At 40.6% G+C, this 27,477-nt stretch overlaps 1 protein-coding gene across 1 annotated transcript in view; it reads right to left on the bottom strand.

The window, feature by feature from the left end:
• MIDEAS (mitotic deacetylase associated SANT domain protein) overlaps positions 1–26,758 on the bottom strand; it is a 63,607-nt gene extending 36,849 nt beyond the window's left edge. The window contains exon 1 of the mRNA XM_067296510.1: positions 26,397–26,758. The gene's annotated coding sequence lies outside the window, so the exon portion shown is untranslated. The remainder of the gene's footprint in view (positions 1–26,396) is intronic.
• Positions 26,759–27,477: the final 719 nt, after the last annotated feature.

Genomic DNA, 27,477 nt, shown 5'->3' with positions numbered 1-27,477 from the left:
GATTCTGCTAAACCCAAAGCAGGGTCTGCAAAATCATTTAGGCATCCCTACACTCTACTGCCATCATATCCCAGTTTGCAGTCATCCTATCCCAGTTTATCATTAGCCTAGAGAGTTTGTTATAAAACCTTTCTAAATTCAGGTTTTTCTTAAATTAAGGTTAAAAGGTTATTTGATTTAAAGAAGAAAAGTTTAAATCATTCCAATCATTGTTTCATACATTAAAAGATCTTCCTCATCTCCCTTCCTTTAAAACTTTTTGCCTTGATATTTACTAACCACTCAACAGTACTTTCTCTATTTCTTTAAATACTGTTTTCCATCAAGTATGCACGTATTTATACTATTTCACATGCCAAGTTCATGACCTCACATTCTGTAGCAACATTAAACTCTACTCTTCAGCCCATCTGTTGAGAGCCTCCTGCAGTCCTGTGCTTCCTTAGTTCATCTGTTATACCGCCTATATTTAGTAAGATAAGTTTAAATTCTGCACATTCCTGATCTCCTTTGGGATTGTCTGCATACAATTCTCTGACATAAACCACAGAAATGATCCAGGAAAGACCCTGACTTCTCCTCAAACCTTGGCAAAGTTAAGCATGCAGAAAATTATAATAAATGGCAGCAAATCATCTATTTCACCACTTTAATCCTAGCTTATAATTACTTTGATTTTGTAAGTTTTTTCATGTGCCAAATAAGCAGTGTTCAGGGGTTCTAGCTGAGGTACCCTCTCAGCCTTACCCACAACGATGCAGTCAGTTCCTTACAGGAACTCCATCAAATCAGAGTGACGAGAATCACGTCTCACTAGCAACTCAAATTAGTGCTCTCTCCTCTAGGTTCAGTCACTTTCAACTACAACGAACAGATTCCAGGAACAATCTTTACATTTAAGTCAAATGTAGCAAGCTAGTGAGTGCCTGTCTTTCTGAGATAGAGCACTCGAGGCTGCCTTCTCTAATTCACTACTTAAGGTCGAATCCCATAGCATTTATGAAACAGGGAAAGAATCATGACCCACGTTTTACTAGATGAAGAACAAAGAGAAACTAAAATAATGTCTAAGACCATATAACAAACCAGGGCAGAATCAAGAACAGCATGTAGGATACTAACTACAAGTCCCACTCCCAATCTACAAGAAAATACTGTTTAAATCTACATGCAAAATGTAAATATTGAGGTCACTGTAAAGGGCACTGAAAAAATTGAGATTCTTAGTCAAACAACTCTGTTCAGCTAGCTGTAAAGAAGGCTGCACAAGGAGTATACGCTATTTATTTTAATACAAAAAGGGCAGATTAAATTTAATGCTTCCAGTGCAATAGCAGGATGAATTTAGTTCAATAGATTTTGTTGTTGTTGTTGTTTTAATTAAGTCACTGGAGATTTACAGTGCATCACAAGGAAACAGTTAACAGAAATTTGCCCCTGTAAAACCCTCACCTATTGCAACAGATTTGGGTAAGAACCAAGGAAGCAACAAAAATGCAGGGTAGTTTTTGTGTTCGGTCGAAGATTTGCCAAGATTTTTGCACAGCTTCTCCATATCCGATGCCTACTGTCCTGTATATGAAAACAGCTTCAATCTCCCTCTCAAAAGCCTCTCCCACACATGTACTTTGTCACGTTTTCTTCCAGACAGTTAGCACCATCACAATTCCTGCAGATTGTTGGCAACCTCCTACTCACCGCCCCACAGGAAGGATAGCAGCACAGCTTTCCTGTATACCACCGCAAGGGGAACAAGAGAAAGCAGAAAACAGACCATGCTTGTAAATTGTACACAGCAAAGCAAAGGAATTGATCTTATGAACGAAGGCAGGGGAAAGCTCAAAGCAACTGAGAAACGCACATTGTCCAAGAAAGCCAAAAAGGTAAATGGAGGACGACCGTTTAATGTCCCTTTCACTTTATACCAAGTGGTAGGGCAATTTCCACAAATACCTAGACAGGCTGTCTCTACAGGTAAAGGCGTAGTTTCCAGGAGTATAGCACCATAGATAGAGCAGCATCTGAAGCCCAAAGCGAACAAGCAAAACCAACCAACTGAACAGTCTCCAATTCAAAAGAAGCCCACTGGAAAAGAATATAAACATGTATCAACCATCCCCAAGTGAGAGACTAATCTAGGGAACTGTATCAGATGAAAGGCCTAGAAATTAATAAAGTAGTTTTAAAAACCTAGGAAACAGGGAAGACTTACCTGTTTGAATAACACTGCACAGCAGAAAAGGATCTCTCCACAGCATGCTCATAGTTGAGTAAGGGGATCCAAGGGAAACCACTTACAGACAGACAGACAATAACAAAAGGGGAAAATTGACATCTGAGAAACTTGACAACTTCTACTGTTGTCTGAAGATGCCTGCTATCTGGGACCAGCAAGTACATACCTAAATAAATAGTATACATTGAAGGCTTTCACAGCCTATCCAAATCTTCACACAACTGGTCCCTTTCCATTGCAGGGGAAGACCGAAGCCATGGCCTCAAGGGCTCAGGAGAGCCCTGTGGCCTGCCGACAGCCCAGTTAAGATGACTTTACTACCACTCTCATCCCCACCCTCAGAGGCTGGGGATTGATAGAGCCATATTAAACCACCGTACTAACCAGAAACTCAAAAGTGGACTTCATTAGCTCTGTCAGGTGAAAGAGGTGAGGGAACTACCACACTGAAGGATTACGTGCCGGCAGGATCAGGTAGAAGGTACTACACAACCCTATGTGACAAACCTCCACTGCTGTCTAGACCATTCCTGACATATGGCATCATAGGCTAACACCTTAAGAAAGCAAGGTGATACAGAATGTAGAATTATCACATTATTTGGGAAAAATATACATACCCAAGAAGAAAGTGTTAACTTCACCTCATGAACTGAACCAAACCAGAGAGAAACACAAATCCTTCCTACTTAAGTAAAATATTTTGGTCTATTACAGTAGAGGATGGTACAGTTTTGGGGAAGCAATGAAAATGAGCTCTCACAGATGTTATTCTGCAGCTTGCTTTTTTGTTTAAACAGTCTTAAAGAAATCACCCAGGCATGCATTCCAAGTACCTTCTGGCCTACTATTTATATCCTTGGATACGTTTTTATTTATCCCTTATCATCATCACAACTGTCTACACTCCATCTAAACACACAGATGTGTTCTAGCAAGCAGTGTATTTTAAAGGGATTTTTTTTGAATTATGGGGTGTGAAGCACCACAGATGTGCCCCAAAAGGAAGTTTTCAAGTAATAGTCCTATGGAGAGGGAGTTCTGTACTTTCAAGGAACATACCAAAAATAACCTGTAGGGCTTCCTCCCCACCCCCCAGTTCAAGCTGTAAACTCAGGACAAATATAGGAGGTTTTCTTTCCAAAATGCTTCTGGGGTTTTCCACTTTGTTTTGTTTTAAAGGGATGAGAAAGACGCAAAAAGTGATTACAAAGAAAATGTCCATAAAGTGCCGATTATGAACCAGCAGGGCAAAGCCTTCCATACACAAACAGCTCCATTAGAACAAAATCAGCATGGACGAAGAAGAAAACAAGCTATTAAAGAAACAGACTGGAATTTTAAAACTTAATAACTGATTTTTTTTTTTTTTTTTTTTTTTTAAGGAATTGACAATGTTGTTTCCAGCAGCTGCTGAAAAGGTACTACAATGAATGCAAGCCAGATCCTCGGTTTAATTTATCCCCAAGCAAAACTTTGAGTGATGCTTCCAAAATAATTGAAATTTTTCCTAGGTCTCATATTGAGAAAACAAAAGTCATGATTTGCACCAGACTTATCTTTTGTCTTACACATGAGGTTCTTAGAGAGAACTATGAGAAAAAAGACAACCACATAAACCAGACTATTGTAAGCAAATCTAGAGGAAAGCGCATCTGTATAAATGGCTTTACAACATGGCGCAGGATTACACTTTAACGAAATAGGTACATGGTACATTTCTTAAATTAGTTAATTCTTATAAACTGTAGTGAAGTTAAGAATATTAATTATTATAATCTGTCATCATGATAGATACCATGATCTGAAAAAGCTTGAGCAGCCTTACAGTACAGAAAGAGCACAGCAATTAAGGAATATAAAACACTGTTTCCCAGCTTTGTAAAGTTACATGTGTGAATTACTCTTTCCCACCGGAAATGGGTTAACAGTTCTTCTAATTGTAAGCACTTAGATAGCTATTTTAAGCTTTTTTGTTTGGAGCTGTCAGGGAAGGCAGTTGCTAGCAACAGAGATACTAAAACACACTCCAACACGCAGGAATTGCAGAAGGCTCTAAAATCAGAATGGCAAAGAGCAGGCCAAGTTTCTCCCTGCACTCGTGTTCACATAGCCGACATAGCCACAATGCTTCCTTCGCATCGAACACCTCTCCCACCACAAACACACCAGCTGCAGAACTGGATGGAAACACCCCAGAGACTGACCAAATCTCTGTGCACTTTTGACCAGAGAAGAAAACGTATCTGCATGTGCTGAGCTGCAACAAGGAAGACTGTTGCAGGTTCAGTTGTTTGCATCTTGACCTTTCCAGCACTCCATCACGAAGCGAGACATGTAGGAGCCCAGTGTATGGAACCCCACAGCTTGAATGCTTTGCAGATTCATTCAAGGCTTTGTAAGAAGTAACAGTCTAGAAATAAGGGAAGAGGAAGAGGAAAGGTCATAGACAGGATACTTTCCATTGCCTGAGCTTTCCTTATGAGGGACACAAATGCACGTAACACCTAGACTTCAGCTTTCAGCAGAGACACTCTAGACACCATCAAGCAGGCATCATTAGCTGCACACGGCTGGCTGGAGGACCACTGTGTCTAAAAGCGCAGGGAGAACCTCAGAGGATCTGGGATCAATTTCCAGCTGTGCTACAGGCATGCATCTTAAACAAACCACTTCAGATCAGTTTGTAAAATGAGAATAATGCCTGAAACCCAAAACAGTAATATTTATGAAGTACCCTGAGGTCATGACAGTGGTATTATCTTTAACAGTATACACTAATATGCCGGACAGGGATTCTTCCCTGAAAAACTGAAAGCCTCATTTGAGACATGATGCAACAGGGTACCAAAAACCAAAGAAGAGGGAGGGGGCCAAAGACGTGAAGAGAAAAGTTCACATGAATAATACCACACAGTTGTTCTTTTGTCATATGCTTATCTCTGTCTTTCTCTACTCAGGAATGTCTTTTTCTTTTTCAGCAGTTTTTAAGCTGAAGCACTGCTGATCATGCTTTGCCCACATCTACACTTGCAGCCAGACAGATGTCAGTGTTGACTCAACTAATCTGTTATAAAACTACTGAAGTAGTCTTTAACAGTGCAGACAGGACTTTAGTTTGAATTCTTAAAATGGTTATACATCTTCTGTCTTTAAGAAAGTTCTGTGGTCACTGTTGAACATGAAAGGGCCTTTTTGTTGCGCTGGTCCATTACAGAGCAAACTACGCTCTTAGCCCATGACAGGGGCTGACAAGCATTACAGCAATGCTGCTAAGTAAACGCATGTTAGTTAATACCGCAGATAGGAAGAGCGAAAGACATGGGCAAGCATGATCATCACATGGTGGAAACCACAGAAGTTTAAAGAATGGGAGCAGTCTCCAGGCCCGCGGGTCCAGAGCTCCCTGCCAGACACCCACCCAAAGCCAGACTGCTCCTTCTGGAGGGAGGGAGGGATTTCACAAGAGGAAGGAAAGAGCAGGTGGCTGGCACCAATACAGGATCAAATGTAAAGCCAGCCTCTTCCACTCCTGTAGTGGCTCATTTGTATCCTTACTAAATAACATGAAACACTCCCACAATTGGGCATAAGTGACACCAGCCTCAAACTTGCTCATAGCAAAGTCAGAAGCTTCCTGAAAGATTCAGCCTGCCAGTTTTACCCGAAACCAAACAAACCACCTGTCCTGCACTTTATAACAAATAAGGAAAAATGTCTTTCAACAATAGCATGAGGTAAAATACACTCTCCTAAGAACCCTTGCAAAGCTACTTTAAATTGAGCAAAGGACTCCCTTCTTAAGAATGTACTGAATTAAGGCTACAACGATCAAGTTCAATTCTACAGGAAAAAACAAAGCTTCCACATTTATCCACCTGCATCAGGAATCCTGTGAGAGTCAAGCAAATCCTAAGTACAACATGCTGTTACATTTCCTTCTGCACTTATGTAGTTCACTAAGAGTCCCGGAGGAATATAAATACATTCTAATTAAAGTCATAACATTTTGGGTCGCTAATCCCTTATTGCACTTTAAATAGCTATATTTGTTGAAGATGCAAACTACATAATTGCTATTAAAAATACCAGGAGCAATAAGTCCTTCCCACTTCTGAAAAAACAGGCCATAAATGATTGGAAAGTCACACGGCAACTTACCAGAAGAGCTGATAAGATGATCAGTGCTAAACACTAGACCACTTCCAAAAGAAATTGCTAAGCATAAAAAAAGAAAAAAAAAACCTTACATAACATCATTTTCACTCTCAGAACAAAAGGCTAATGAAGTAATCATCCCCTAAGGTGTATGGGTCCCATTAACCTGATCCTCTCACACCGAAGAAAAAGAAATTCAGGAGACTGATGCTCCTTTATAATCATATTTAGCAGATTTCAAAGGATTTTTTTCCACTAGCCAGAAAAACACTCTATTTTGCACAATTTCCTAGTTCAACTTATGTCCCACAGCTCCTGACGACTTACGGACTATTTTTAAGGGATCACCAAACAATAACTAAGAAAGGCCAGTCTACTGTCAACAGGCTGACATTCATTACACAGTTCTTCCCCACTGTAAAAATGTTTAGGATCTCCAAACCAAATCAGGCAGAAAAACATTCTGCTAGTTGTTACGCCAAAGACAAATTTAGTTTGGGGAAAGTCATACACAGAACTCGCCCACAAACAAACTTGATCTTATTGTATTACTTAGCACTTACATAACACTGTGTAATGTTTAACCTAATATATTAACACTAATACACCAAACCTCACACCACATGTAATGTGCAATATTCTAAATTTTTAATAGGTAGATTAAAAAAAGAGGCAAAGTGACTTGCTTTGGAACAGGTAGCTAACAAGAGATTGTATTTCTAGAATTCCTGGATCCCAATTTCATCCACTGTTTACTCCTACAGACTACGCAGATACAGACCGCATTTGCATGATGTCAGTAGCAGGTAAAACATCTTCATTTTGATCCCATGCACTAAAATCCAGAAACTTGTATAGAATAGTACTTCTTAAAATACTCTGTTGAACTCACAGCATTCTCATGTAAACATTAAGGCTATTCTGACATATAATTACAATGTCTTCTGAAGCACGTAACAGTTTGTCCACCACTATCTGTAGAAAAGCTCTAACGTTAATATATACGGTGCAGCATACAGGAGTCCTCTAACCAGTACTTAGCAGATGTGGATGTCCACAATCCCTTTGTACTGTCCAAGAGCTCTACCTGAAACTACGGGCTAAGGGAAAGTGCGCTTCCATTTGTACAAGCCAATTTTTTTTTTCCTTAAGAAAATGACAACACTAGCCAGGCATTCTCCTCTTACTGTTCTTGCACTGCAGTACAGAAACTGAATTACAGCATCTTCTATTTTCTGCACTTGCATGGCCCCATAATAGTAGTGTAGGAGTCGCTAACAGTTCCCTAATGCACTTACTGTGGCAATGCCTCTGTAAGGGCAGGAACTAGTACTATTACCTTTTCACTGATGAGGACTGAGTCAGAAGAGGCTATGATGTGATTTGTCTGAAGAGGTCTATGATAGAGCAGGGAACTGAACTCAGGACTTGCAAGTTTCAAGCAAAGTCCTACCCTTTTGCCAGCTTCAGTCTCAGTGATCTAGTATGAAGCCTCATTCTCAGGTTGGCTAAAACACAGATGAAATCTACCTGAAGCATTTCTGTTTCAGCCTGCCCAGGAGTCCGTATGAACTGCTGCACATAATAAACCTAAGATATGTTAACAGCATACAGCAGTCAAAACAGGTTTATTATGGATTTAAAAATCTTTTTCTGGCTCTTAGTAGAGTTGTCACCCATGAGCTGTAACAGATACGCTAGCCTTGGCTGTCGTCATGTCCAGACACAGGCACAGCACATCAGAACACTAGGCAGACCTATGCAGGGGGCAAACAAGACTTTATTCTTAATTTTATCTAGGGACTAGGTAACTATGTTAAATAATCTCATCAAATCCCTACCCTACATGCAATTAGAAGTTAAAATGAACAAAGGGAAAGAATATACTTCCTTAGAGCTATAACTAGATCAGTTTTGATAGGTGTTTTCATCTGTTCAAATTACTTATGACCATGATAAGCATAAAAACACTCTTTGAAATCAGAGAATGAAAACGGGAAGGGGAGCTCTTAAATACTGCAAGACAGTGCTTCTGGCAATTATCACGACATGTATATTCCTTCAGTCTTCACAACCTCTTTCCCAACAACCACTACATGGGAAAAGAAAATTTTCTTTTTCCACAACTGCAACATCTGAGGCAGCAGCAAATAAGAACCAGCTTTCAAGCCCAGAAGAAACTGATGTGTGAGAGTTGTACGTCTTCAGAATAAACCTTTCAGAGCCAAGCATCCGCCTGCTAAACTGACCAAATATTTTGTATAACTCTCTCTCCAGTGAAGTGAACAGCAAAACCCACTGATTTTCGGCAGGAACGTGCTAGAGATCACAGCAACCGGATTGCAGGAACAGGGACGCCAGGAGCAGGAAACCCTCACCTCTTCCTGGTTTGTGCCACAATTTAGCTGTAAGTTTTCCTGCAGGAACGTGGGGATGGGAAAAGCTCCGACTGTCCCCACAGGCTCTGCTGCTCCCGAGAGGCAGGGGCTCATCCAGGCGGATGCTGGCTGTCCTCACACGTGGCTGGGCCACGACGCAGCTGCCTGGGCACAGACAGCGCCGAGTTGCCCTGTAGAAACAGGCAGGGCGCTGCAGCCCCTGCTAAGGAGTGGGAAGTTTCAGCTGGGGGGGCTGCCCTCCCCTCCCAGGGTTGCACGGCTCTGACTCACCAGCGGAGCTCACGGCTTGCGTGTGGGAATGGTGAGCAGGAGAAAATCACACGTGTGCACACACACCCTGCGGGGCAGAGGGGCCTAGAGCACTGCCCCGGCCAGCACAGAGTGCCCCACGCACTGCGCCGGCTGCGGTGCTGAGGCTGGCACTGCAGCAAGGAAGGCTGCTGGATTTTCGTTATTTAGAAAAGTAACTGGAACCACCACTTTCAGACTTTTGTTGTGAAAGCTCATGAAGCATCATGGAAAAAAAAATTAGGGGCAAGGATTTAAACATAAAGGCTAGATAGGAAAGTCTTGCACATCTTGTTATTCCCCTTTCCATAAAAAGATGGGTATTTATAGCAGCTTCTTACCAAAAAAGCCTTGAGAGTTGTGTATGAGGAATGCTAAGTCACCATATAACTTAAAAAGAAAAGTAATAATTTAGACATAACTGTGATGAAATTCACCTATGACAGTAGATTATGTCAATTCTGCTCCTAAATCTCCTGCTACAATGTTTGTGGTTTTAGACATTACGTTCTCTTCCTTGCTTAAAATCCAAACAGTCAACATGAAGGATTGCCTTACAGATGAAATATGATGCCAAGTCACAGTCACTAAAGTACTATCAGAGCCACACAATAGAACAAAAAAATGTTGAAGAAAATTCACACACTCTCTCATCATAGCTCCCCACAGGTAAGAACATCAGGAAAAGGTTCAGACAAAAGAAGAGCATCTACATTTATATAGTTCCTGCATATAGCAGCTTAAGCTTGTATTATCAAAACCATTTCTAAAATTATTGCTTTGCTTAAGCCAACAAGGTTTCCACACTCTCGTGGGATACCCTCGAGCCCACATCCTGCAAGACAGGAGCAGGCAGACCCCGGAGCTTGCACAAAGCCCCACACTAGCACCTGGGCAAAGACAGGGATTCCCCCCCCCACCCCTCCACAAGGAGTTTCAGGGGCTGAAGAATTTGTCACTTTTATTTTTTATATTGAGGTCAAATACAGACAGTGGTTCATTTCCATTAATGTTGCAACATGTAGGAAGCCAACAAGTGAGAGAAGGGCAAGAAGATGATAAAAAATGTCAGTAAAGAATAAAATATCTCCTTTTTGAACCCCAAAGTGTATTGGTCCCTGCAGACATAGTTCATCTTGCGCCTATATTCTCTGTACATATCGGCCATATTCTACAACAAGATGCTTTCCAATTAAAAACATTTAATTCCACAAAGATATCATGGTAGGACAAATTGTTTCACAAGAGATAACACACCCTTCTAAAACTATATTTTCCCTAAGGTACATTCAATACCACATAAAACTTCATCTCAGAATGTGTCTTTTAGTTTAAGCCAGTATTTAATTATTTGCTTTATGGGAAATTTTAGTATAGCATGAAAAGGGGGGAAAAAAAATCACCTATACTGACATATCAACAGCCTGTGCCATACATATCATTCTGCAGTTTACAAGTTGAATAAGCAAGTGTAATAACCTCTAAATGTGTTGGGTTTTTAAGTAGCAGGAGTTTCTCACAGTTGGATAGGTTTCTTTAACAAGGTCTGAATGTATTAAGATAGACTCACACACAAAAAGGCGAAAAAGAAATTGTTTATCATCAATTACATTCCTCAGCTCACTCCCTTAAAGAAGCAAAAGCTTTTCCCCATACATTTCACTTATTTATATATATCTTTCAGTTTTATACACAGATATTTGCATGGCGAAGAGGACTTAACACTTTTTTTTTTTTTTGCTATGGAAAGAATAATGCATGCTGAATTCCTCTATTATTGCAGTAGGAATTGCTTAAAATTTGAAATATTTATTATGAATAGTCAAAACTTAATCAAAAATTTCATACACATACCTTGTCCCAACATTCATTAGACATTGGATTTAGAGGTTCAAGTTTTAAACAGCAGCAGTAGGAAAAAACATCCATCAGTTGCTCAACTTTTAGTACCATTTCACTAGCTTCCCAGTCAAATTCTAAAATAGGTAGATCTGTAACCCTAATGCTGAAAAAGAAAATTTGCTTCCCCCACTCCAACAGGCCATTTATGCCTTTAAGCCAGTAAAAGGACGCTTCTTCTGGTCTTTCAAAGAACGATTTTAAATAATGTCCATAAATAGTAGAGATAATTGGTTGCCTAGCTCCAATAGTAAAAAATTCTCCACTAGAATATGAACTCGTTCTTTCCCTGTCGATTTTGCAGAACTAACTATTCAATATAATGTGCATTCTCCATGCTGTGTACTTATCACGGCCTCTACTACTGAGAGCAACTCAGCTGTTTCACTTAACCAGCCTAGGAATAATTTCCACAAGAAGCTTCAGAGGAGGGAAAAGAGAAGATGTATATGTGTAGATGATTAAAAAAAAACACACACACACACACACACAAAACCTCCCCTGCAACAATCTCAAATTGTGTGTGCATGTGCACACACATATACATAGGCAAGGGAAATGATTAACCTTCCCAGCTGATGAATTTTGGCTTCAATTCCCTAAAGTAACTCTGTGCACAAAATAGACACATGGAAAGAATAACCACTGGCAACCAACTTGCTGAGGGTTGTGGAAAACTGGCCTGTGGAGCCCGGCAAGCTCTCACAAGAGATGTGCTGCGGTCTGCTCCACCGCACAGACCTCGGTGAACGTGCACTGCAAAAGCAGCATCGTATCCTTCCCAGGCTCTCTGGGAAACCTCAGTGCTTAAAAGCAACCACCAACCACCTCTTCCCTCCCATGCTAATTCTTAACCCTCTCCCCCTAAACCATCCTCCCCCCCCCAAAAAAAAACCCACACGCACACAAGCATACAATTGCAAATATATGTACCAAGTTAAGTCAATTATTCAGTTAGTCTCTAAGGCATGCAACTCCATCGCATGGCCCCAAGGCCTCCTCTGGATACCAGCATCACTACTGGCAGGAGATACAATCCATTTACTCTAGGTCCCAGAAAGATGTTGTTTTAATCTACAAGTTTGTTTTCAGCTTGAAGCTGCCTTTTTTAAACAAAATCCCATTAGTAATGGCAACTCCCTCTGAAATTCATTAAAAAAGAGAGAACTGCTCCCAGACATTCTGTAGGTATCTGGGGATCAGCTTTAATGTATATCGCTACTGTACCTCTCCAGTTTTTCAGACACCTTAAGATGCCTATCCCATACCTGCTGGCATCTTAAGGAGAAGTGTTCCTAAACTGATGCTGCAAGACATTAGTGTAGCACAAATTTCCATTTATAGCTCTCCATTAAAAGGTACTTTTTCTCTTGTTGAGGTAAACATTGGCCTCAGTATGATTACAATCCACCTGTGCATATATATGGTCAAAAAGTTATTTCCCCTTACAGAGGGCTATATTTATTTAGCTGTAGTACAGCTGCTCCAAAGCCAGTTGGAGTCAAGCAGCGTGCTTTTCTGATGTGCTTCCCAGTGAAAGGCATCAGCTGCCAAACAAGAACCCAAGTAGGAGCCTGAAGAAACAGTATCTCTCAAAGGGTTTGTGTCCACCTTGCAGCTGAGCTCTGGGGTCTCAAAAACTACACGAAGCGCAGCCCGCCCTCAAAGCGGGGCAGCTGGCAGCCCCCTGCCCTTGCAGGCACCCAGGCCCGCGGCCTGGCAGCTGCGGCGCCCAGGCCCATGCCTGGTAATTCAGGGCCCCCCGGGCTGCTCAGGGCCAGGCACAAAACAGAGACAGGGCTGGGGGAGAGCCCAAAGTTAGCAGAGCAAGCATGGAGTCCTTCACCCTGTCCTACAGTGCACATAAAGGCACCCTGGAATGGTTCATTTTGGCTTTTAATGATTGCTTCCCCCCCCCTTTTTTTTTTTAAACATACAACCCATTCTGTTATTTCTGCTACTTGTTCTGCATTTCCACGAGCAATGAACATAGCTTCTTTTTCAACATCTGCATTAGAAGGAAAGTTCCCTAGAACCAGGAATTAGATAAAAGAGCCTAGTTACATCACAAAATTCAGACTACACTGGCACAGAAGGGCTTTTTTGTTTTTAAATATAAAGAAAACAAATGATGCTCCCCACAACCCCCCCAAAGAAACCCTAAAACTGTAAGTATCTTTTTCAACTGCTTTATTCTTCACTTTCCAGAAGACCCAATGCTTTCAATGAAATTAAGTCCATAACACGCTTTCAGCCCGGTCAAAGTGGTGTTCTCCCATCCACTATTATACAACTTACACAAATTTTCTCTTTTCGTTTGGCAAGGAGAGAAGAATGCTACTAGCAAAGCACATTTTATTTGAAGTCACAACCATAAGCAACACCTGTGATCACTAACCAGCTGTAGTTTATCTCAACTATATACTACACCTCTACTGTATGTATATATACATTTACATGACTACATACACCACAGATAAGAACCAGTTTAAATGGAAGATGATCTTCAGGAGTAGTAGTTTACTTGAATACACTTTTCTTAAAAAGATGCATTATCCCTCTCCCCAAACAAACAAGCACCACACAAACAAACAGATTAAATTATGAAGGCTACAGATTATTCATAATGTCTTCGCAGTCATGAAGCAACTGTAAATAACACTCCTCTGTTTAAGTTCTCAAATGAAAACAGTTATCTTGCTTTCAAGAAGCTTTTGTAAGAAGAGCATCAAGGACTTTGGAGGTTTTTCACCTCCAAAAATTAAATTTGTTTGCTATTAAGCAACTAATGTGTACAACTATATATTTTTTAATGTTTAACCGGCTAGCTGTTAGTAAGGTTAAACACTGTGTTTTAAAGGACATCTACAAAGGTGAGAAAATGGATTTTAAAAGTTTCAGCTGGAAATATTGTAATTTAAAGTTAGTGTGATGAAGGAAGCTTTTATTCTTAAAACTAGAAACAGCTAATCTAAAATGATTGACACATGAATAAGTGATAGATTTATTACAATGAAGTTGAAAATTATCTCTTGTGGGTACTGAATGAAAAAAGAATGCATCACTATTGTTTGAAACTAATATTTAATATACACTTTAGAGAAATTTTTGATAAGAAAAAATAACATCATTGCCTTTAATTAAGATGTGAGACCAAGACAGTTTTCCAGCAACTGTATTTAATAATAATAAGGGACTGTTGCAGAACAGAGAAGCTGACAGATGACATCATCCCCCACACACATACAGTATGAACTTTTCAGATCTTCCCTATTAAAAGATTGAGTCCTATTCCTTCTTCCCCCCACTTTTTTTAAAGTCACTGTAAGGCAAAATACACTCAAGGAATACAGTCAGAATGCCAAATATTAACTTTTGTTTTATTTCTTCATCTGTTAGGACTTTTTTTTAAATTTTTTTGCATGACAAACAAAATCAAATCTTTCCCAGTGGAAAGATTTTGGGGGGTTCTTTCCCCAAAAGTGACAGGTAAGTCATCTGTGCTTCAAAATTCAGCTTTTATAAGAAATTCTGCAATGTTGGTGTGAGAATATGAGTGAATTATATGAATATAGGAACATGGAGCGATTAGGAGTAATTAAAGCAGCTCAAACCTTTCAGAAAGACTACTACACATAACACTAAGTAAAACACTTTAAAGTAACTTAATTCAGCAGTAAAAAAGTTTCCACCTAAACTAACAATATTGTTGAGAATTGCCAGTGTAAGCGTGCAGAACATTAGAAGTCGAAGAGATCTAACTTTCTTCCGGAGTGAATTCCTAGTTACCCCATGCAACCTTGTATCAGATCTCCATACCAGGACTGTAGCAGTAGCTACAAGGAAGCTCCCTTGTTCTTGCCCTTTCTTATCCACTCTGCTAAGCGGTAAGTTTTGTGCAAGTTGGTCACATGCAGAGAATTTGTAATAGGAAAGGCAAAGTTTCTGCAAGACTTTGCAGTTGTTACTGTCACTTTTTGATCTTGTTTGCTGTGGTCTGTCTAGCCACATAGTGCAAAAGCAGTATCAATGTCATGTAAAATACAGTTGCGCTTTTGTACATACCCGGTACTTCTCAGCTAACTCTTTCCTTGCTTGTTTGCAACCCAACATTAGTTATACGCAAGATAGCTCCAACGCTGTAGCAGTTTATGCCCAGGAACAATTCTGAATGCCAGCTGAGCTACTCCCAGTGAAGGGTGTAACCTTATCAGGGGTTACAAACTAGCAGTATACCACCAAACTAACTTTTTTTACACTTTTAGCAGGGAAATCTCTCATCCTTCAAATCTGTTTTATTGTGCATTAAGTAATTTCTGTTCACTGGATAGTATTACATTTCCATGAAATATATCAAAACTAGGCAAAAATATTTGTCAGGAAAGCAAAGGGTTAAAAATCTCTATTATAGTTGCCACAAAGAAATAGTAACAAGTAACACCATAAAATATTCACTAAGATTTCTGCATTTGAAGTCTCACTTCTCCCCTTTACACAGGGTCACTATGTCCTGCCAATTCATCAGCTCCCAAAAATAAACTAGTTGAGTAACTAAAGATGTCAATAGCTTTTCACATTCCCTCCACACATCCAAACAGCAGGGCTCAGATGGTTACTTAAAAACAGCTAGGCATTCTACACTTACTGTAGAGCATTTTCCCAAGCAAATGCTGTCATTTACAATAACTCAGTTTTAGCTGTCACTTATCACAGAATTCCCCTCCACCTCCAAACTGTATATTTCTCTCATAAATTGAGTCACTTAGAAGGAATTGTTTTCCTGAAATACCTTTTAGCGCACAGCAAAACTGACAGGCAGGAGTAGAAGCTAAAATTCCCTTCCTCTTCACAATAAGAAAAAATAGCACAGCAGCTGATAGGTGTATAACAACCTGGGAAACCTGCCCCAGTAGCTATGCAGAACCACGCTCCAGACGAGAAAGTTGCTCTCTCTGCTTTATTTCATCTCTGACCTTTCTGATGAGACTGCCAAAGTTACACAATTGAGATTAGCATCAATAAAAAAGTATGAAATAACTCTGCATGAGAACTGGACCAAATCACCTAAGCGCATAGAACCAGAAATCATTACTTCTGTTCGCTGCCAACCTGATTTAAAGCTGAGTAAGTAACCTGGCTAGGGATGCTCTATCCAGTCTGCTCCATATAGAAATTTGGTGCCCAGCTTCTAGAGCAGAATCCAGAAGCATCAGTTCCACATCTCAAATTCCTACAACAAACATGAAGAAATTAAACATCTCTCAGGGAACCAAAAGTTGGCCTTTTAACCAGGAGGTCAGGAAATAGCCAGTCAAAAGGACCCAGAGAGGATGCGCAGGCATGTGCATCTGAAAGAAAAAAGTTCCTACTCTGCCTACGGCTTAGGTACCTCTATGTGGTGGAGATGCACAGCGTAGTCTCTTCTCTTTCAAGAGGGTGCCAGTACCCATTTCTGAACAACAAAACCAGCTCCCTCTCCTCAACACAGGAGTAACCTCCTGTGCAAAACCTACTGACAGAACACCAGACATGGGAGATGCGAATTCAGACCTGCGTATCATGCCTCCCCCTAAGGGGGCCACATCAATTAGCTATGAGCTACCTTTGGCGGGGGCAGAGTCTCCATCCCTGTTCTTAATGCTGTGCCACTACATGGTAGGTCAGAGTACAGTTCTGTAGTCTCTGTTAGGGCATTAGCAAGGCAATTACCTCATCTTAAAATGAAGATGATAACAAGGCACAAAAAATATAAATTACTTGTCAGCAGTGACATTGCAAGAAAGGGAAAAAGCTGGAAACAATCTTGCCTCATGTCCTTTGGCACCAGACGATACTTCCTTCCTGTATTGTGGGGCGGGTTGGTTTTTTGGGGGGTTTTTTTGCCTTCTCTTTCAAGTCTGCTTCTCTTTTCTCATAGTCATCTAAAATTTGCAAATTTAAGTGTAATCTCCTATTAGATCCAGCAAATTCCATGACTGAAAATCAAAGCAGCCTAGTGGCTGTCCAGGTCAGGGCAAAGGGCAAGACTACCTTTAAATTCTAGGTACATGTTATTTGTTATCACAGATCACTTCAATTTCAGTATGAGCCGCTTGCTGCATCTACAAATGAATAAAAAGCTCAATGAAAAGATAAATGCAAACAGTTTTCCCCAAAAATATTAACACAGGACTAATGTCCAAATCTGAAACTGTAATATCTACATTAGAAGAAAGAGAAAAACCATGAATGAACAGTTTTGCAATCAGTAGCTTGAAATGAGAGGCAAATCCTATGAAAGAGCTCATAAAACATTTCACCAGCTTTCACCAGTTAAATTAGGAAAAAGAATATTAAAAACACTTCACGCTAAAAGAAGAGATCAAGAATAAGATTTTACTTAAGATTTTTAAAGACAAAACAATAGCCATTGACTTCCTGGTGTGGATGTGACTTATTGGACATTTTAACCCAACCAATACATCAGAAAATACCTCTCACTTTAATTTCCTGCAGATAGACCTCCTTAAGAACTGCCTGTATAGTCCCAGGCACAGCATTGCACCTTTCACTATCAGTTCAGATTCCTCAACTTGCTTTTGACAAAGGGACACCTATAAGTCCTCAGAGGTCTACACAGAGTCCACACCTTCGCTACATATTATTCAAACTGAAACAGTAAACAGCCACAATAAAACCCTATTGGCTCAGAATCTGGAATTAAGAAAAATGGTTTAACTGTAGGCTTATCTACACCATATAGCCTGAGAATTATATAGCAAGTTCAGTGGTTTCCAGTAGCTCTCATGATATGAAGAGCAGGAGACCCTCCTATCTTATGCAGACTTGAATAATTCTCACACTTCAGTATACTCTTTAGTAGATTTCTGCTCAGATTTCTGATGAGGGACTACAGAAACAAACGAAGTGGTTTAGTCCAATTTATATTTAAAAAAATCCATTTCTCCTCTAAATTCATTATGTTTCCTTTTGAAGTGGAAAGCCATGGCTGAAAGTCCTCCAAATTAATCAAACCTGAACTTTACTTCTTGAAGAAATTATTTTTCTGTGCCAGACACCAAAGAGTTGCTGTAAACATCACTGCCATCTCCACTCTTTGGCAGACCAATGTGTGAACCAGGGTTTTCTTGTTCGCTTTTTGTCATGCAACCCCTTAAGTCTGCTGTTAGGAGAGCAGATGGACCGAAGTTAGCACTTACAGCTAGAGCTCCAAATCTAGGGATAGTTTCAATATCAATATCTTTCATCATGGAGACATTAAAAATATTAAATATAAATATCTGCCTACCCTGGCCTCTTTTTATTTTGTGCATACATAAGCATATGTGTTTGTTTTGGGGTTGTTTTTTAAAAACAGTTTTGCAGTCAAACAGTCAGTCTTCCATAAACATCAACAGTAGCTTCATAATACTATAATATAGAATACTGTTCGTCAGGATTGGAATAGAATATTGGTTTAGATCTGTTACCACTGAAAAAGCCCACCTCTGTTTAAAAAACAAACAAACAAAAATACCCCTAAATGCCAATTCTACGTCACGCAAACCCAGTTACATAGTTACCACACAAATGCCTGGCAGGAAGCATCTTGTGGGCATTGCTCTGTTTTCCTATCAACTTCAAATATTAAATACACTGTCCCTTTAAGCAAATATCCTCATACATACAGTCAATAATTGTTGATGGTGAGAAGTATTTGGGCCACTGCCTTTGGTCTCATACTTGCCTATTGATACCTCTGGCAGAAGCGCCTTGTGGAGAAGTCCAGAAACTCTCTAAAAAGCAGCAGTGCAACCTGAAGTCCAGTGAAAGCTCCATCATCCATGCTGCAGAGTTGCCTTGCTTCTTTATGTCAAGCCTGTCCAAGTTTCTTCTCTCTCCTGTGCTGTACAACTTAACAAATATATGCTCATGTCACTCTAAAAAAAACCTGCCTCCTGAAATGCATGTGTATGCAGGCAGACTAACTCATTTTAAAATGCAAGGACAGATTACCTGAATGAGGAAATTGAATCTTCCAATATGCAATTTATTAATAGTAATGATTATTTAATAAAAGTTCTTCCAGCTGTGGAAGAAAACTTCACAAATCCAGGATTCAAATCTGTATTTTATTTCTGTTATTAACAAAGGCTTCTATATCTTAATTTCCTCTGTAGATAAAGGTAAGATAACTAGGTTTATTTATATTGGAAATGAAAAACCTTATTTGAAAAGGCTTTGTTCATATCTAAAAGAATAAATATTGGCACTGATTTAAATGAAATTTGTTGTGAGGTACCCCATTATTCACTGCTTACAGGTGTACAACCTAAGCACATTATCACGTATTCCAAACTTTCTAGGTTTTTAATACCTCAATACTTTAAATGTTTATTCTTTTCATTACAAATTCAAATTTAAATAAATTTTTTATAAACAGTGCCACATTCTTATTTTCATGTTCTTAAGCAATAAAAGAGCATTTTTGTTACAGAACAAAATTTTTCTACGGGGCGTTTTCTATAGAAATAAGTAACAGCAATAGCAAAATAAGTCAGTTGGTACTACATCTGAAATATTTCATTTTTGCTAAAGAAAGAATAACATTAAAGCAAAAAAGCAACAAGGAGTCAAAATAGTTCTCATACATTTAAGAAATGTCTTCTTTCCTATTGAAGCATTTTGCATTCTTGCACGTATTTAGAAAGCCATGATAACAAAGACTACTTCAGTATCGAAAGTAAATTAGAAAAATGAAGCCCATAATCAAATGCAAAATTTTGCACAATTATTTACTTGCAATAACACCCTTTACGTGCAAGAGACTTCCAAATGTGCAAAGAGGATAGCTGGAACTCTAGGAATAATAAAAATGCTCACCTTTACAGTAATACTTTTTAATTCCTAGCTTTCATTTATAATATTTTCATTTATTTCCTCTCAAAATCCATTAACACCCTTGCTAAACAAATACCCTCATAGAAAGGCTGCATAATTTATTCATGCTATGTTACAATAGCTTCCAAATAAACTTATACTTTCAATTCAATGTAACACAGATTATATTATAAATATTCCAAATATCTACCATGTCTCATACAGGGTAACAGCTAGACATTGTCAAAAAAATTTTAAGAAAATAGTTCAACTTGGGATTTGCTAAGTCACAAAACCAAACTGTACCATAGGGGCAGTCTGGTTTCCCTGCCGGTTTCTCACACACAACACACAAACACACACACACGGGTCTTTGGCATCCTAAATTCTCTTCACTGGAATTGCCTAAAGCGGTCTGAATGCTTTGGGGCTGTGACTTATCTCCTCTCACCAAGGATTTGGCAGCACTAGGATTTTGTTTTTTTACCATTTCAGAACAAGTTTGAAACAGGAAAATACTCTACTAAATTCTTCTCTACCCAAGTGTAGTAATTTCCCACAAACACAGCAAACTCTCCTTTCAGGAAGTGCTTGAAAGGAGGAACGATATATTATGGAGGAAGAAATAAAGCCTGAAAATAAAGACAGTCTAATTGCAAACTATGAAGTAAAACTCCGGAAGCCATCCATAAGCATTTTTAACATATGGCACTTTGTTTTAACTTACCTTCCAATGGTCTAAAGATGCTAATTCATGATCAAGAATCTGAACCGTTAAATACACTGTGAAACTGCACAGAACAGTTGACTCACATTGTTATAAAATTCTAAATAATAACGTAATTTATGATTGGTTACAATAAGACATAATAGATACAGGAATCCAGAAGGGGATGCTCAAAGAAGTATAGACATGCACAGAGGCAGCAGATAGGACTGCACCTACGTGCACCTGAGTAAGTGGGGTTTCACACCACGTGGCCTCCTCGAACATCCTGGTAATCAAACAGAAATGCATTTTCACCCCATAAGCTATACCACAACAAGGCAACCTGTAGACTATTCAGAGCTCAGGAACTAGTTTCAACTTCAGACTTCATCACAACGCATGCCACAGACACAGGGACAAGCATTTCGGCAGCTCTAGTGCCCCATAGCATGTAGCTGCCAAGAGCAGATTCCCATTTACCTGTGCTGAAGTGGTGCAGCTGATTTGGTAGCTGAAAATCAGCCATACAACGCCAGCACCATCCCACAACCAAACTTCAATGCCAAGTCAGTGGTTTAGAGTGCCTTATTAGTAAAAAGCTCTTAACAAAAGACAAGAACAACCATCCCGCTCAAAATTAACACATCTTGGTCACCGCAGCTCTAATAATACTAAAAGTAGCATTATGAAAAACACTGAATTATAATAAAAAGTGAAATTTAGTACTATATTCAAGTTCAAAAGAACAGTCCTCCTTATACACAGTACTCTAACACCACAAGGAAAACAAACAAACAAACAAACAAAAAAACCCACCCTGCTTTGTTCCTGGGAAAACTAAGTTATAAATGTGATGAGGGATTTGAGGGTGTGTAATACAATAGTGTGCATATATGCATATATATACAGGTACATATAAATATATATACAAATTTAATTTTTTCCAAAATAAATATGATAAGAAAAATATTACAATATGTATTATTATACTCTACTCCCTCCTATTGGTAAGCTATGACAGGGAGCGCCAAGCAATTTTTTATGTGAGAAGATAATATACAGCACAGAAGGAATAAAGCTTGAACGCTGACTTGATTCCACTTGCTATCTCCGTATGTCCCAACACTGAACATGTAACACATCAGCAACAAATTTGGTAAAATATACATATATCAATATCTATCTCAGAACTGGTTCTCAGTTTGTTGCCTCAGTCATCAATAGTATTTAACTTGTTCCAATCTTTATCAATACTTAGGTCAAACTTAATATTGGACAACTTCAAAATTAATTTTCAAAAACTACAAGATAAAGCATTACTCTATGTTTTTGCCCCAGGCCCTTCAAAATGGCTTCATACTGCTTTTTTTTTTTTTTTTTTAAACACTAATCACTTTGCAGCCCCCTCCAAATCTAGTTTTTCCCAGTTTTTAACTTCTTGACCAACACCAGCTGCCAAAGCAACAAGAGGCATTGATGTAATTTACTGGCACATAAAAGCTACTGCTGCTTTCATTTCTGAGTGATGTAGATTTCAAAGAATATCTGTCCACCCTCCATACTATACACAGAATCATTAATGGATTATATGGATATAGGCCTGGTGATAAGGTAGCTGGAAGTTAAACCAAACATGATAAAAAGCATTAACACCACCAAAAAAGCAGGAAACTCACAAGATTTATCTCAGCCTCCCTATGTGATCACTTGCTCCTGAAAACTCAAATGTTGGCTCCAGTCAAAAAAAAAAAAAAAAAAAAAACCTACATTTTCCCCCAGTGAGAAGAATACACCTTTTTTCATAGTAATTCATATACTTTTTAGCTGCTACAGGGGATTAGCAGAGCAGCGTAGCAGGCCTGCCATTGGAGACGGTTCAGAAGCAGAAGTTATGCAAAACGCTCAGAGCTGCTTACAGAGCAGCCTCACGCGGGAGCACACGCTGCCAGGCTGGGCCCAGCAGCGGCACTAGCTGCCAATGAGCTTCCACCCCGAGCGCAAGCTGCTGGAATGCAGCTACAAAACTTTAAATCATCACTAGAGCAACCATCTCTTTCAGGGTCCTGTACGCATAGCGCAACTGAGGGATTTCTTGGTTGCAGTGCTCAAATCATGCTAGAGGGAACTATGATTCAAAGCAGGAACAACTCCCCTCTGACAGATGGCTCTGTGCCACACTACACCAATTATTAGGGGAGGTGCTAAAGACGATATTTCCTTGAATTTGCAGTACATCCCTCCTATTTACAAATTGCTCAGCGACAAGTCTTCCATTTGGAGCTGACTCACTAGCCTCGGCTTGCCTGTGCCAGAATTTGCTAACTTTGTGGACACGTGTTGCAAAACTTCGCTGCTGCTGCCTGCCTGGTTCCCCCAGGTCTGATGGAGGAGTGGTTTCAGAGGAGTGGTTTCTCTCTCCCTTTACGTCACTTAGAACACAACTAACTGCACTGGAGACAATGTGCACATTTCTTGTATTTCATTTTAGCATAAATTGTAATTTAATATGACCAACACTAAGACTGTATACAATGCCTTAAAAAAGCAAAAAAAAAATTACTATTTTTTTTTAAGGCAGCAAACAACAAAAACATATCAGCTTTTATCCCAAATATAAGCCCTTTTTATATCCTCATTCCATGCCTTGATTGGTAAGTCAGAAAAGTGGCAGCTAAACATTCACCAGAGCTCAAGGGAAGCCTAGACAAGCCTCTGGAGTAGAAACTCATCAAGAGTTGCTAAACATATAGAAACCTCACCCAACTCAGGAAATCCCCAAGTTGAACATGGCAAGAAATTTGGAAGCATCACGTACGCTTGTCCTGGTTTTATACTCTTATTTTCAGCGTCAGCTTAAAGGACTGTCTGGCAGCTCGAAAGGGTAACATCACTGGAGGGATGAAAGGCCATGGAGTGCCTCGAAAGGACCTTCTGCAGCTCTGCAGCTACTGCACACAGCTGAGAGCAAGAGTGAAGATGCAAAAGCACAAAATAACGCCGGGAATGAGTGCTTTGGCTCTCAGGAGGCTTTCATGCTGCTAGTACACATGCTGTAATCCTCACCACTATCACTGCTATTCTTACGTGCCTCAATGGGTTAAAGGCTAGCATAGGAATGCCTTCCTTTTGCTAACATGCACACAAGGTACATCCAGGCCTAATTCTCCTGAGTACCACAGGATTACTCATGGACATAAAAGTTACCTCCTCCTTTGTGTGCCAGTCCTAAGAATCCTGGCCTAAAACTTTTTTTTCCTGTCAGGTAGGTTGTGAAAAGCAGAAGATTTAACATAAGGAATGAATATACCACATTACTACCTGAAATGAGTCAAGGAAATAAGTGCTTAAAAAGATTTTTCTAAGTACTGTTTCTGTTTTTCCCCAGAAAGTAATTTTGATATCAAAAAACTGAGCATGACGTAGGTCAGTCAGTCAAGACAGGAAGAACAATACAAAGAAAAATGTACAGATATGTAACAACATAGTAATACACAGCTTAAAATATCCTCACTTACTTTGTATTAAAATGAAATGATCTGATAAGCTTACAGAAGGATCTCTGTGAAGGTTAGTTGGTCAAGTGATAGGCCTAGTGTTGTAGTTAATAAGCTCAAAAAAAAAAAAAAAAATCAGCAAATCACTATGTTCTTCATTAAGACACCTATATTTTACATGAAGTATTTGGTTAACAACCAAAAGAAAGTAATAGTGATAAGATGATATATACGTTCAGCTAAAATAATACTTTCTAGTGGAACACTAAGATATTTTAAAGTAGCTTTTCATTATTACAGTACCTTTCATCAGATGGTACTCAAAACAAGCCTCACAGCTTCATTAAGACATCAGCAATGATGGTTAAAGATAGCATTTTTAGAAAGTTGCCTCTAATCTTGGAAAGGCCAATTTCTGAATACCAGATCTGAAATCTTTTGGATCTGTTGTTTAATGAATTCCAAGTACTTCCAAAACAAAACTAAATTGGTGGAAATTAAAGGTAACCAGCACCTTCGAAAAACAATTCTTAGGTAACTTCAGTTGCATCCACAAGAACTTAATTTTGATGATCTTTCCAAAGTCTTAGCTAGAAGACTTGCTTATACAGCATGTCAACGGCACACTCCCAATGCCTTGCCCTATCCATCAGCCAACACTGCCTGCGAGTTACATATTTACTGCTCAGTGATCTTACTAAAAAAGAAAAAAAAAATCACTAAAGCTGAAACAGCATGTTCAAAACTTATATCTAGACTAACCTCTCTTTCAACCTTTTATTTTTTGTGGTCTAACATAGAAATTCTCCCCATTGCTCTTCTGTTTCCAAACAAGATAGCAGAACCACAGTTGCTTAGTTTAACATAGTTGTTTTTTCCCACACCAGCATACAAGAAATCAGACTGGAGCAGGAATTATGCTAAATCTGCAGGACTATTAGCAAGCTCGAACGATTGTCACTTGCTGCATAATCACATTAAGAACATGAATCCACAGATTCCACAAGCTTTCAAAATCTTCCGTGATTTCAGATAATACAGGTGGTGTTTCTGCTGAGTATTTCAAATCTATGATTTCTACGACCAGCTTCACTCCTCTTCTCTTTTCCCCCCCTTTCTAAATTTCGGGTAAAGTCAAAGAGGAACTTGGCAGTTCAATACAGAATACATTCTCTTTTTAGCATTTGCAATGCAAATCTAGGTTTTGTTCAGTACAGAAGTCTTGCACAATAGCCTGTGTATACGTATTCGTTCCAACAATGCTGTCCTATGCAATCACTCCGTAATTACACACAGTCATAAAGCTGCTGCTGTTGCTGCTTGGAACTGCAGTCTCGCCCTCTAAACAACCTAATATCAGTCTCTGCATTAGGACACTTCTCTCTCTTCCCCTCCCTTGGCTGCCTACTGCTTGCTCCAACACAGACGGCCCCTTCCACCGTGCCCAAAGCATTAAGGCAGGATGTAATCAAATTATTTTAGGTATTATCAAAAATAAGTTATCTGTTTTAAAGGGAATGCCAAGTAAATCTCTGTTGAGCAAAGAGAATATTGCTTTAATTCTGCAGGCTGCAACCACACAAGGCTTTACGAACCAAAATAAATCTTGCTTATGCCTATTAAAAACCCTAAGTATTATATAAGACGCTCACAGATGTGCGTGGGTGTATTGTCAGCCTTCACTGGTAAACTGCAAAGAATCAGTCCTCTTCAGTTGCTGTCATAGAAAGCCGTACAATTCAGAGCACGGGGTTTTCAGAAATTATCTAATCAAGCCCTCTTCGCCACCCCCACTGCATAAATCCAATTAAAAGAATATAATCTTTGCAAATCCAGAGGCGCTGTGCGTTTAACAAGTAACTGAAAAAGCTGTTTCTTCGAGCTTCCTTTCTCCAAGCCAAAGCGGCTGCAGGAGAGCGTGTTTGCCCCGCCGCACGCCGAGCTGCCCCAGCGCCGGCACAGAGCACGCAAAAAGACCGGGCTGGGGGCGGGGGAGATAAAAAAGGCAGGAAAAAAACCCTCGCACACCATAAAACCCCACCGACGGGCAGCTCGCCCAGTCACGGACACAGCCTCAAGGCGCTGCGGCGGCCAGAGCCCTCGCCAAGACCCACGTTGGAGCAGCACGAGCCAGGTCGCCCCCGAGGCGCGCTGCTGCGCGGCCCCGCCGCCCCCTCACCTCCGCAGGTGTTTTTCCTCCTCATCCTGCAGCCAGGCACCCGCAAACAAAGCAGCCAGCGCTCCCCCTCCCCGAGGTACCCCCCCGTCAAAATGGCAGGAAAACGGAAGCAAATCGAGCGAAAAATTTTGAACTGCGGAAAGCGGAGGGAAGGGAACGAAGCGGGCTTGCTCACCTGGGGGCGAGGCAGCGCGGCCGCGGCGGGCTCCGCGGAGGCGACGCGGCGCGGTGGTGAGCAAAGGAGAGGAAAAAAAAAAGAAAAAAAAAAAAAACTTTGTTTCTTTCTCTCCGGGACTCAGGGAAAGCGTCACTTCCTAGTGCGGTAAGCGGGGAGGCTCCCGGGCCCGGGCTCCTCAACTCCTCCTCCTCCCGCCTTCCTCCTCCTCCTGCCCCCCGCCCCCCGCTGCTGCAGCTGCAGCGCGGAGCCGCGGCGGCGGCGCAGCTCCGGGCCGGCACTCAGCATCTGCTGGCGGCGGCCGGGCCCGCCGCCCTTTCCACGGGGCTCGGCCTGACCCGCGCGGCTCGGCTCTCGCCGCTCTTTGCAGCCCTGATGTGGCGGGCGACCCCCGCCCCTCGGGCCGTGCCTGCCGCCCGGCACAGCCTGGAGGTTGCATGCCCCAACTTCAGCGCCAGCCTCGCCGGCCTGGCGGGACTTTGCGGCTCGAAGCTTTTTGTGTTTTAAGGAACCGCTTGTACCACAGGAAAGCACGCTTTCTGTTTCCCCTTTTTGGTCCTTTTTCTCACAGCTCTTTCTGAAGAGAGTGGAAAGCCGGGGAAGGGAGAGAGGTTTTGTATCTAGTACAAATCCTCAGATCGTCTCTGTGCCGTTGGCTGTTTTACCAAACACCTGAAATTCCTTTTTTTTTTTTTTTTTTTTTTTTTTTTTTTTTTACGAGAAAATCACTCCTGCCAAGTAGAAGGAATACTGTTGAGGTTTCTAAAAATGTTCAGATCATCTACTGGAATATGGCTTCCTCTGTTGCTCGGGCTGAGAATTTAAAAAAAAGGGGGGGGGGGCAGGCGCCCCGCAGCGCGCTGGCTCACGGCTGCTCCCCCTGCAGGCTGCCCCCAGCAAGCAGCCACACGGCCCGCATGGGACAGGACACTTGCACGGCGCTCACGGACCTGGACTCTCGTCCAGTGAAGGCTGCCAAGCGGGGTGAAAACGCCAGCCATTCTTCCCTCAACATGCACGCAGCCACGTGTTTGCCTTCATCCAGTGCAGCCAGGTCAGCATAGCGTTTTTCAGACCAGGA

Source organism: Apteryx mantelli, chromosome 4, assembly GCF_036417845.1.
Source record: "Apteryx mantelli isolate bAptMan1 chromosome 4, bAptMan1.hap1, whole genome shotgun sequence".
Lineage (NCBI taxonomy): Eukaryota > Metazoa > Chordata > Aves > Apterygiformes > Apterygidae > Apteryx > Apteryx mantelli.
This window is presented reverse-complemented; position numbering and strand designations above follow the sequence as displayed.